A 12,500-nucleotide genomic window follows, 5' to 3' on the forward strand; every position below is an offset into this window, starting at 1 on the left:
TCAGCTTAATGAGGCTGTTTATTTTAGGATGAAAAAGAAATAGTAATGGTGTTTGACTTGAAGTTTCATCATCATAACCCCTGATTTCTCTCCTCTCCTAGTCTCTATCATTTATAGTTTTACGTTTGTGCTTGCTCTCTCACACATGCACGCACGCACATGCGCACCGCACACACATGCACCCCAACTCGTTATTTCCCACTCTCTCCTCCACACAACTCATTCCCTCTGCCTCCTTCTCATTCTCACACAAATGTGAACACATACTGTACAGTACACAATCACATCCAAAACCACTTGCCCCTCTCTCTCTCTCTCTCTCTCTCTCTTTCTCTCTCTCTCTCTCTCTCACACACACACACACACACACACACACACACACACGCACACGCACACGTACTGTACACGTACACGTACTGTACACGTACACGTACACGTACACGTACACGTACACGTACACGTACACGTACACGTACACGTACACGTACACGTACACGTACACGTACACGTACACGTACACGTACACACTCTCTCTTCCTCTTTGTGTTCAGTGTAAGGTACAGGTTCATCAGGATGCAACCTGACAATGCCTTTGCTAATGCACCTGTCAGCTTGATCGCACAAATTCTGGAAGATGTAAAGCAGGACTCCATTGTAACTATACTGTTTAGGCACACTGCAGTTATTATCATTCAAAAAGGTGCAGGTTTCAGGCATTCCGCACTTTTATATTTTACCCAACTGTCAAGTTACTCAACAGGTTTTAACGCCTTTGTTCCTCATAAGGCGTTTGTTACTGATGTGGCAGCGCCTTTGCCATCTGCTGCCACCCACGCTGTGTAGCGTTTAGCATGAGCTGCCCCGCTTGCCTTTAAACCTTGGCAGGTTTTGTGCCATGCTCTAACGACTGAGTTGAGCTTAATTAAGAGCTACTCCATCGCACAACAGTGTCGCTTACCAATAACGAGTGATCTCGTCAGCAAGCCACGCGTAGTACTACAGAGTATGACTTAGGCCTTAGACACGGAATCGAACCTCCAACCCTGGCAGTATTGGTGATGATGACACCTTCAAGCCTTTGATCGACACATGGTATGAATGCCCATTACCCAGGTTGTTACCTGCACAACTCAAGTCTTTGTAGGTTTTTAGATTTTTAAGTATTAACAAGAGCTTATGAATAATAAATACACTGGATCCATAGGAGCACAGGTTGTTTAAAGTAGTAGTAGTAGGAGTAGTTCACCCAAAAAAATACTTATTTTCACACCCCATGAAGCACTGAATTCATGGAGATTTTTTTTTTTTTTGTCGCACTCCTAAGCCAATAATTTGATTACCGGTGGAAAGACGCTAACTTTTTGAGTCTCCTACCGAAGATTATTGCCTTAGGAATGCGACAAAAACTGAAAAATCTCCATGAATTCAATGCTTCATGGGGTGTGTAATTGATAGAAAATAAGTTATTTTTTGGGTGGACTACTCCTTTAAATAACGGTTTTGGACATTTAAGCGACAATATATACTTATATCTCTCTGTAAGGTCTACAAGTATTTCCCTCTACACAAAATCTCTTTGCCGTAAATAGTCGATCTACAAGCTGATATATTTTTGCTCAATGTTCGCTCCAGAATCGGGATGCTAGGGTACATGTGGGCGCTTAGCACTTGCAGAATTGACTGTTAAATATAGTACAGTACCTTCCAGAATTATGAGCACCCATCATAAATATGAGTCACACAGGTTGTAAAAAAGATTATACGACACCATAAACAAGCTACTAATAATCATGTTTTATTCAGCGCTGGTTGGTAGCACAAATATTCAGGATAAATATTTCTGGCTGTTTTCCCCCCGACTACAGTTGTGTTGTGATGTTGGCACACCAGCACCAACTTCAGAAATATTTATGGTCATCACAGTTACTTTACATAACAGTCAATTTGACTGTCATTCATGAGACAAGACAGGAGAGAGGAGATGATGAGAGGAGAGGAGAGGAGAGGAGAGGAGAGGAGAGGAGAGGAGAGGAGAGGAGAGGAGAGGAGAGGAGAGGAGAGGAGAGGGGAGGGGAGGGGAGGGGAGGGGAGAGGAGAGGAGAGGAGAGGAGAGGAGAGGAGAGGAGAGGAGAGCGTCACAATCTACAGCATGCGTGTTTATCAAACCTCAGAAGTCAAATTTCTCCATCCAGCCATTGTTAATGATCATGATTTAATAGAATAATGAAATTAGGCATGGCAGCAGTGGAAGTGAGAAGCACCCGCTTTCTGTCCAATGTGTGTGTGTGTGTGTGTGTGTGAGTGTGTGTGTGTGTGTGTGTGTGTGTGTGTGTGTGGGGGGGGGGCTCTGACAGCTGTGGATAATCTCATTTGCTAGGCATAATTAATGGAAAGCGCTCTCATTTGCTTGTAATGCGTGTTGCCTTTCCTCAAGGGCAAAGAAATAGAGACAACTTTTTGGGGCGATCTCTACAAACTGCATGTTTTCACTGTGGATTTTCAATGTTTTGGTGCTGCATAGTAAAATCCAGAGTGTTATTTTGACTCAGATAGTGTGAAAATTGACCCTTACGGGTCAATACTTATGGGTCAATTTTTATGCTCTGAGTGAAATTTGCATTCTAGATTTGTTATGTGTGGGAGTTTTTAATTGCCTGAGCTCCAAGTCTAATTATGTTGTAAGATTATTAACAGTTTGATGTGTGTGAATTTGTTCATTCCATAGAGTTAATAACTTGAGGGAAGCATTTGCTGTAATAAAAAATCTAAAATAAATATTTTCACTCATTAAAATATTAATTTGTACTGGTAGTGATGAACACAAAAGTAGAATACATGGTCACACCATCTAAATATCTAAATATGTGAGGGTGAATGAGTCGGTTGTGTTGAAAATAATTAATATTTAATATAATAATAATATAATAAAACAAAACAAAACAAAACAAACAGACAAAAACTACTATCGTGTTATGGTATTTCCACACTATCCTGTTCAAGTGAAGTCATGGTTGATATCATTTAGCTTAGATTTTCCTCACAACGTTAATCCATGACATGTTTGACCTGTAGGGTGAACCAGATGGTTTACTGCATCAGAACAATTCATTTACATTGCTGGGATTATAATAACCTCAAGTAGATTAACACAAATTCTCAGAATAATTAGCAAATACAGTTTGACAGTGGTGTGTCCACTGGGATTCTCTGTCACTGCTACTGGCTTCCAGTGGTGGACAGTACATGTTTTGAGTTTTTTTGTTTTTGTTTTTACAAGCACATGCCTTTCACTCTGCTACATTTCAAATAGAAATAATTGTACTTTTGATTCCACTAAAGAGAGGAAAGGGACTCTTGGGATCCAAACTTAAAAAATACATTATGAATAAACCTTGTCTTTTTGAATATTTCTGTTGTTGTTGCTTTTTTAACCCTTTTACCCCCCAATTCAGTGATCATGCCAATTATTTCCTCCCCACACACATTTCTGTGTTGTCACTGCTGTTGTATCCTACTGACTCACCTGCCAGTGAGGAGCCCCCACCGGGAGGACGTATAGAGCCTCCATCCTACTCAACACTCCCTTCTTGACAGGTGCCTCCCCAGCCCGTAGGAGTACATTCGTGCAGTGACAGAAAATACCCTTCCCGCCCGGCTTCCCTCCCCAGAACACGGGCCAATTGTGTTCGTAGAGATCCTCGCCTAAATTGGATGCACCACGACGGATTCAAACCCCAAGACTCCATGATAGTGGGCAGCTTCTTTACCACTGCGTCACCCGAGCGCCTTGCTTTTGAATACTTGAGTATTTCTACTTGAGTATACACTTTGTCCACCACTGCTGGCTTCCAAGCGGCACACACTGACTGGATGGAGAGGGGCGTTTCGGTGGCTGCTTCAGTAATCTCTGCCAGACCCACATTGCATGCAGGGCTGTGTTTGGGCTGATAAGGAATATACCACCTGGACCTTCGTTTGAGCAAATACTTATCAACCACAGACTGGGCTCTTCACTTAGATGTCACTGGCCCCTCTCACTGATTGCTGAGTTGGTGAGTGGTTTGGAAAAGGGATTCCAAAAGACAAATACACAGCAAATGTTAATTTAACTGTGTGAGATTGTGTGGGTTCATTTTTACACCATCTCTAAGTTAAATTACCCCTGAGGACTTTGCTGTCTGTCTTTTGAATAAAAGTAAAATACCCGTGCAAAGACTTTCTGTAACACAGTGAAAAAATGTTCTGGTCGATGAATCTTCTTGTTACGGAGTGATCATAATACAACCATATAATCTCAAATGAGTCATTCTACCACTGGTTTTCTCTCATTTTCACTTGAATATATAAGGTATTCCTTTGCAGTACTTAAATGATTGTTTAGTAGAAACAATCAAAGTAATAAGCAACATAATAAATACTTTCTCCATTTTTCAAGGGGACTAAAGGTCCTTACACACGGGGCGATTTTTTTCATGCGAATAATACGTTTTTTTTTAAAACCTTATAAAGTCAATGCAAGCTTACATGGAGCGAAAAAGCGAAGCGAAAAAGCGTCTTTTAATTATTCGGAACGAGTCTGAATTTTGCGTATATTTGCATATTCGCCGGTGTGTAACCGCCTTAAGTTCCCATACAATAGGTGCCTATTAACTTGCTTGTGTTTATGTTTTTCTTATTTGTTTTATTTTTGTATTTTTCTTTTTGCATTAATGGCAAGCACTTTACAAAAGCAATGCCGTGCATCATTAAGAGCTTATTCCAGGAATAATTTCCAATAATCTGCAAAACAAATAATCGTAAAGACAGCAGAAAATACTACGGACAGCAGGCAAGCTTTACATTTTCTCCCCTTTAAATGTTTCTCACTGTAATTCTCTCCCATTGTAATAGTCATTAGGGAAATGAAACGAGGAAAGCGCTGTGTGGAGAGCGTGGTAATAGTCGCCTCCAGCAACGCAAGACAGAGAGACACATATAGAAGACTAAAACAAAAGTTTAGGCTAATGCATATGTTTGCACAAAGGTTTTCAAGTGTCGCTAAACAATTGTCAAAAGGGTCATGTGAACTTTTCTGTGTGACACAAAGACAGTCCTTAAAATACGGAATACAAACGTTCACCCATCAGCTTGAGAAGAGTTGACAACAAATCTTACCATACCATGCCAACATCTTTGTTGTTAACATGAAAGAAGCACAGTGTGCTTAAGAGTCAGGACTGGAGTAAAAAATAATAAATAGTATTATTTTCGGAGGATATCATTATCTGTTATAACCGTCTATGTCATCACCAAAGCCATAGAATGAAACTGCATGCGCTTTCGAGATTTCCTCGTGGGCCCTGATCCAGAGAAGATGAGAACCACTGCTCTAACTAATGTGTGATTGTGATGCTGTTTCTGTCATCATCAGACACACAATGAAGCTGCAATGTCTGCAGCTGTGATAACCAATAGTTTAAGGTGTTTCACTCGAAATCCAGTCAGGGTTTCCCTGCGCCGGTTAGAACCCTGTGGGCAGCGGGTTAAAGGCAACTATTACTATTACTTATATGAGAATGTATGATTACTCAATGCTCAAAATCCATCATAAAAGAAAACACTCCAGCCAACTCAATAACTGGGGTTAGATTGCATTCAATTATCAACACGTTCCATTCAGATGAGAACATGTGACTGCTACTGCACATACAGTAATTTTTTACCTCATTTTCAATGTGACAACGTTTTTCCTTGTAAACCTGTGATGTGACAATAAACCTGATTCTGATTCTGATTCTGAAGTCCCAACAGAAGGTGCCTATTAACTTGTCTGTTTTTGTTCTATTCAGATCAGCAAGCTGTGATGGCTGAGAGGTTAAGGCATTGGACTTGAAATACAATGGGGTTTCTCCATATTGGTTTGTTTGAACCCTGCTCACAGTGAGTTCTGCTGTGCTTTACACGGCTTCTGTGACAACTTCAGATTCTTTGAATACATATGGATGGAAAATAGAACATGGCAGTCTGGCAGACGACAAGAAGTGCTCTTTGTGCTGTGATGTTTCCTGCACTGCCAAAGCAGGCTGTGATGGCTGAGACTGAGTCTAAGGTGTTGGCCTTGAAGTCTCCCTGGGAAGGTTTGAACCCCGCTCAAAGCAACATTCTGCACTGAAGTCTCTTTGTGTCACCTTTGATTAAACTTAAGTCATAATTGTCCTCTTCCACTCGGAATTCAACAACTCTCACTTGAAAACATCCCCATACTTGTTTCTTTATCAGGTCTGTTACATATCAGATATCACTAGTATCAATTAATAAAAACATATAATTAAGATTTTAGAATAGCCATACAAAGAGGATGAAGCAGATTATAGTTAAATTAACATCCCTTAAATCCTGCCAGCTGTGTTAAGTATTGAATCCTCACAACTTTGGTTTTCAATATCATCTCTCTCACTTTTGTAACTGTTTAGAAGCCATCATGTGGATCCTCACACACAGCGTGGCAAATTACCTACTTCTCTGTTTCAAGAACACGTAAATTGCTTTCCACAAGCAGTTATATCCAATTTCGCTGCATTGAAGTAAAAAGTCGATTCAAAGGGCATTCTCAGCTTCACAGAAGATGCTGAAAAAGGCTGACTGTTGTTTCCTGATTCTGCATACAAAAAGTAAAAACTTCTCATCTCAATTGCTTTCTTCTTATTTGTGCCATTCCTGTTGCTTTGATCTCTTTGAGGTAGATGTGCAGGTGTGGCTGATAGATTAGGGTCCTGACAACACACTGGCTCATTTATGCCAGGAGAATTTCTATTCAAGGGGGTTGGTGCACACATGTAAAACACACATATACCCCAAATTCCAATCATTTAATTTCTGCCTCCTCAGTTTGGCTTGAATAGCAGCAACGCACGGATAGTGGAATTAACACGACCACATAACATAAAACAAACACACTTTGAGCAACATCAGAAGCAACCAGTCGTTGCAATATTATGGTATGGGTTAAACACAACCGTGTTTTCGTAGAAAGGCGAGCTTAACAAGTTTGCTATGGTTGTACTTTGTATGTGCTCCAGCAGCACCTGCCTGTCTGCACCGCCATCTTACCCATGTAGCTGAGGGCATTACAGTGCAATGGACTTTTCCCCATAACATAGCAACCAACCACACAACTGTGACGGCAGAACATAATCACGTAGTTGAAGACATCCAGCATTACTAAAGAAAGTGGCAGAAAGGTTGGAACAAATTAATATAATTCAATGGAGATTACTTTGGAGATATACATCGTAATAATGATGTATGTCTGCCTTAATCTGTGGATTAAACTTTCTGATAAGCCCAAAGTCAGCGGGAGAGAGAACCAGTCAAGCACTGACATCAAGTAATGAGAGAGAGAAAGAGAGAGAGAGAGGGGGGGGGGTCGCAGTGGTGCGTTGAGTGGAGACAGAGGTTAATATAGGCTCATTGCACATTGTGTTTGGTGATAAAAAAAAACAGCAGGCTATTGGAGTTGATATAGATTGTATTGTATGCTTATGATGTGCTTATTTCCCTTGGGTACCTTTCCTTTATCACTGTTCAACCAATGGATTCAGTGTCGTATTACAGTCAGTCCATTAGCCCCATGCTATACAGGTTGGCTTACCTGTGTTTGGTCTTGAAAGCTAAATAATAATAATAATAATACATACATACAATTATATAGCGCTTTTCTTGGTACTCAAAGTCGCTTTACAAGAACAAACAAACCAAAAAAACTTTATTAAGAGAATTAGAACTAGTTAAAAGCCAAAAACTAAGCAAAAAGGGACTCCCTGTTCTGAGTGATGGAGCTTAAAATGTTTTTGTTGGGACGGCAGGACCACATATAACACCAGACCCCTGTTTGCTACTGTATTATGCATGAGATTTTGTGTACAGTGTTTATTATCTCAGTATATTTTGTGCTTTAAGTGAGGCACCACGCCAAAGGACACATTTCTGTCCTAGGAAATTCAAAGTGATTTGAGAACTTAAAGAATACACTATTACATTCTTGGCTTATTATTATAAATGTCCCCTATTCTGTACACCTCTCTGCTTCCATACTGTTTGAGAAGCACTCACTGATCTCTTTGTCTCACTGAGAACAAAATATTTATCAAATATTCAAATCGACCTCGTTCAGAATACAACCTGCGTCGCTTTATCACGCATAATATTTGCGTTATGTGTGGACACACTAATAACATAAACCAGTGGCTCTCAAAGTGGGGTCCGGGGACCCCCAGGGGTCTTTGAGTGGGTTCCAGGGGTCCACAGCAAAATGGGTTAACACACAATCACATCTCAATCATTTTAACCCATTTATCCATATTTTATACGTTGGCTATTCAAAAATAGCAGATATAAGCTCACAGTGCGTCACTTCATACCGCGCTGCAAGCTTGTACATCTGCTATTTTTGAACATTTTTGAAAAATCTAGAAAGAATAATTTTGACACAAATCTTCTCTTCTGGGGGTCCCTGTCACAAAACATTTTCAGATGGGGATCCGTGGCCAAATATATATCAATTTGGGGGTCCTTGGCACGAAAAAGTTTGAGAACTACTGACAAAAACAACAGTTAGAACAAAGGAGAAAAAAAGTAATGCATTCCATTTGCCCCTGGTTCTTAAGAAGCCTGCAGTGGTGTTATGTTTTGCTAAATACCAAACATTTACTCAGTTCTTTGGGTTAATCCTCAGCTTGTCAGTGAGAGCTGTCTGATAGCGGGCTGACATGACTGAAACAAAGCCCTCTGTTCTCTGGACATACAAATTAACAACAGACCAAGAAACACAATGTGGTAGAAAAACCTGTGAGTTTCTGTTCCCCTGTTCATTATGGCTGAGGCAGTTCAAATTGGGAAAGAAAAGGATTGCTTTTACAGTGTTGTACTGTACATTTGCCTTGAAACTAGTATTTCTTTAATTAGACTAGTAAAATGACACTTCAAAGGTTGCAGAGTGTCAGAGGGGTGAGGACGATGATGAGAGAGAGGGAAGCTTGGAAGCCAGCAGAGGAAGGATGAAGCCCTTTAGGGGGCCTTTTACACGTGTGTGTGTGTGTGTGTGTGTGTGTGTGTGTGTGTGTGTGTGTGTGTGTGTGTGTGTGTGTGTGTGTGTGTGTGTGTGTGTCTGTGTGTGTGTGTGTGTGTGTGTGTGTGTGTGTGTGTGTGTGTGTGTGTGTGTGTGTGTGTGTGTGTGTGTGTGTGTTTGTGTGTGTGTAGAATTTCTATCTCCTGCTGCAACAACATGCAACATCTCTCAGCCCAGCCAAATGAAATGTGAGCAGCATTTAACAGCATTTAGTCCAGAGACTTTAACTCCATCATAACTCATGAAAACAGTATGAAAATTAAATAACTACAGATAGACTTTTTGTCTTGTTTTATCCAGCTATTTGTCCCATAAAATACAAGTCATGCCTGACCTTTTTTTTTTTTTTTTTTTCCAACCTTATTTCCAAACACCCACCAATTGCTGAATAACCCCCTGCAATTTAGTTAAATGGCCAAAAGCATATTGCTAATGTGTTTCCATGAACCCAAAGCCACTAAGGACTGTCTCTACCACAGATTGCAGAATCCATCAGTGAAATTGCGCGCCAACGTGCTCCGCTAAGTTCCACTGTGTGTGTGTGTGTGTGTTCCTTACAGATCCAAACTGCTTCAAATCCATGGCTGAATGCCGGATACGTCATCCGAAAAACATCGACAGATTTTGGACATTACAAGTAGCAGCTGTTTACTCTGCTGGAACCCCCCCTCCCCCCTCTCTGAAATTAGGACAATCATAACCATTCGTCAAACTAGATTTTATAGCCAATAAATGTTGATTTGTTGTTTTGAAATGACAAACCGGCTGAGTTCAGGACGCTATCGCCCAACAGCCGGTGGTGGAAAAAGTACTCGAATGTTTTACTCAAGTAAAAGTATCAATACTGCAATGTAGAAGTACTCTGTTACAAGTAAAGGTCTGGAAATCAAAATTTACTTTAATAAAAGTACAAAAGTATTGATATCAAAATGTGCTTAAAGTACCAAAAGTAAAAGTACTAAAATGTTTGAAAATAGCCGATCTACAAGCTCACAACGTCGCGATTGCGACGCGATGCGACGCGTTGTGAGCTTGTAGATCAGCTATTTTCAAATAGCCTAGGTATGAAATAGGGCTAAAGTGGTTTATTGTATGTTTTATAATGTAATAATCTATATCTGCAAAGTAACTAAAGTTGTCAAATAATTGTAGTGGAGTAAAAGTACAATATTTGCCTCTGAGATGTAGTGGAGTAGAAGTAAAAGTATAGGGAATTGGAAATACTCAATTAAAGTATAAAATTCCTCAAAAGTGTACTTAAGTACAGTACTTGAGTAAATGTACTTAGTTACTTTACACCACTGCCAACAGGTGAGTGAGTTGGGTGCAATACAATGCCACCCTTAGCGGGAGTCACTGGGGTGTTATGGTCCATAAATCTGCAGAAACCTACAATCTACAGCAGCCTGCAGCCTACATTCTGTGTGTGATAATGGTGATCTGCTCGTTCCAATGAAAAGACCAAGTGAGTGCAACACAACACATGCAGACACAGTCTCAGACCTACAACCTGTGTAGCACTATGTTCTTTTCAATGAAGTGCAAAGAGTTTCACGCACAGTGCTGGACAGAATAGTGCTATATTATATAAAACAAGATACAGACACAGCCTATACTGTATTGGGCAGCAGTGTAGTCATTTTGTTCACTTGAATTAGAGGAGCATATTGGTGTTCTGGCATGTTTAGCAGACTGATTATGACTCACAATATGCTTGACATTACTGCTGACCATTTTCCAAAGCTTACCATTGTTGTTGTTTTTTCCCACTAGGTTTGTAAATCAACTTGCAGAGATTTCAACCACTTGAACCCTATATACTAGTTGACCGGGGTCCCCCAGGGCTCTATACTTGGTCCGCTTCTTTTTTCTCTCTACACCAAATCTCTTCACCAAAAATATCCAATCTATAAGCTCACAACTTATTGTGTTGCGGCGCATTGTGACGTGCTGTGAGCGTGTATATTGGCTATTTTTGCCAAATGTTTGCCCCAGAGCAGGGACGCTAGGTTTCATGTGGTTAAAGTCGTTTGAGATAGGTAATCCACCACACACTTTACTGCAGTGTTGTTTTTTGTCAGAGTTAGGGCGCGCTCCCACCGCACTTTTATTTTACCTCTGGGGTGGAATCTGCCAATGCTTTGTCAATGCAAATGCGGTGGATTCATGGTCTTGCACATTTTTTCCCAGAATCCACGCATTTGCATTGACAAAGCATTGGCAGATTCCGCCCCTTAAGTAAAATAAAAGTGCGGTGGGAGCGCGCCCTTACAGTACATTATTGTTGCATTTTAATGCATTTAAAAAAAAGTCTAGCCGGAAATCATCTCTGGACAAAAGACTGAATTACAACAGAATTCAAACGTCCAGGAGGACTACTTGGCCACGCAGTGAGGTTTAGCCAATGTTGACTCAATTATTCAGTGGGGCTTTGTAATGTTTTATTGACTATGAGGAAAATTTAAACAAATGCATATCGGTGGAAACCTCATATGTCCAAAAGAACTGTTACTTTTCAGGATTCAAATAAAACAATAACAAAAGTAGATCTACAAGCTCAAATGTATGCACTACGATATGGCCAAAGCGCCAAATAGACTCATATGTAGCTATAGATGCTGGTGTTGTCGTTAAACAGTTTGCTTGACTGCAATACAGTGTGCCCAGGTATTTACAATGGTGGACACAGTAATGTTGTGTTACTAGGCTACTAACCAACTTCATAAAGTTGGTTAGTTAGTTGTCCCCAGCATGCACTTTGTTCATTTAAGGTCAAAATGTTCAATACAGCTTTACGGCATATCAATTTGTCTATTCTGTGGCATCTGCATGCTGTACAATTACACATACTCTGTTGACTCCTTGCATGCATCCTTTGTCATCTGTCTCTCCGGAGATAATTGTAGAATTGACCTTTAGAACTGTAATTATGTAATTATAAAGTCCCATGCCATATTCCCCACTGCTGTCCATTGTATAAGTGCCTTGGACATCTAGATGCCTGTATGTTCTCTGGAAGCGTCTGCTGCTCATGTTGTATGCAAATGGAATACAATACAGCATTTAACAAAATATTTAGAAGACATTCAAAAGAAAGATGCCACCCTCATTCCCAGAAGGTTAAATTACCGACCTTTTTAGAATATTAGTGATATTGTCTGACTGTTAGTGACGCTCATCTGTGGAATACTATTTTCTGTATGACGTGGTCACTATCACATTATGGCTTTTTTTAAAAAGGATCATCTGAGACCGATTTTCCAGTAATCGTCAAATTGTTAGATAAATGTCACATGTAAGGATGTCATCTTGAAATGGCCCGGTAAGTCCAAATTCCACTAAAAAGTGGAAAAAAGGCAATGGGTCATAATGAAAATGGAATAGGCTTAGCAGG

The 12,500-nt window shown here is 40.2% G+C and overlaps 1 protein-coding gene across 1 annotated transcript in view; it reads right to left on the reverse strand.

The window, feature by feature from the left end:
• Positions 1 to 12,500, reverse strand: part of LOC308093569 (double-stranded RNA-specific editase B2-like) — a gene marked incomplete at its 5' end in the record, with an annotated part of 37,782 nt that overhangs the window by 17,258 nt on the left and 8,024 nt on the right. The gene's annotated exons all lie outside the window — the stretch shown is intronic.

Source organism: Gymnoscopelus braueri (assembly GCF_963280865.1).
Source record: "Gymnoscopelus braueri genome assembly, chromosome: 10".
NCBI lineage: Eukaryota > Metazoa > Chordata > Actinopteri > Myctophiformes > Myctophidae > Gymnoscopelus > Gymnoscopelus braueri.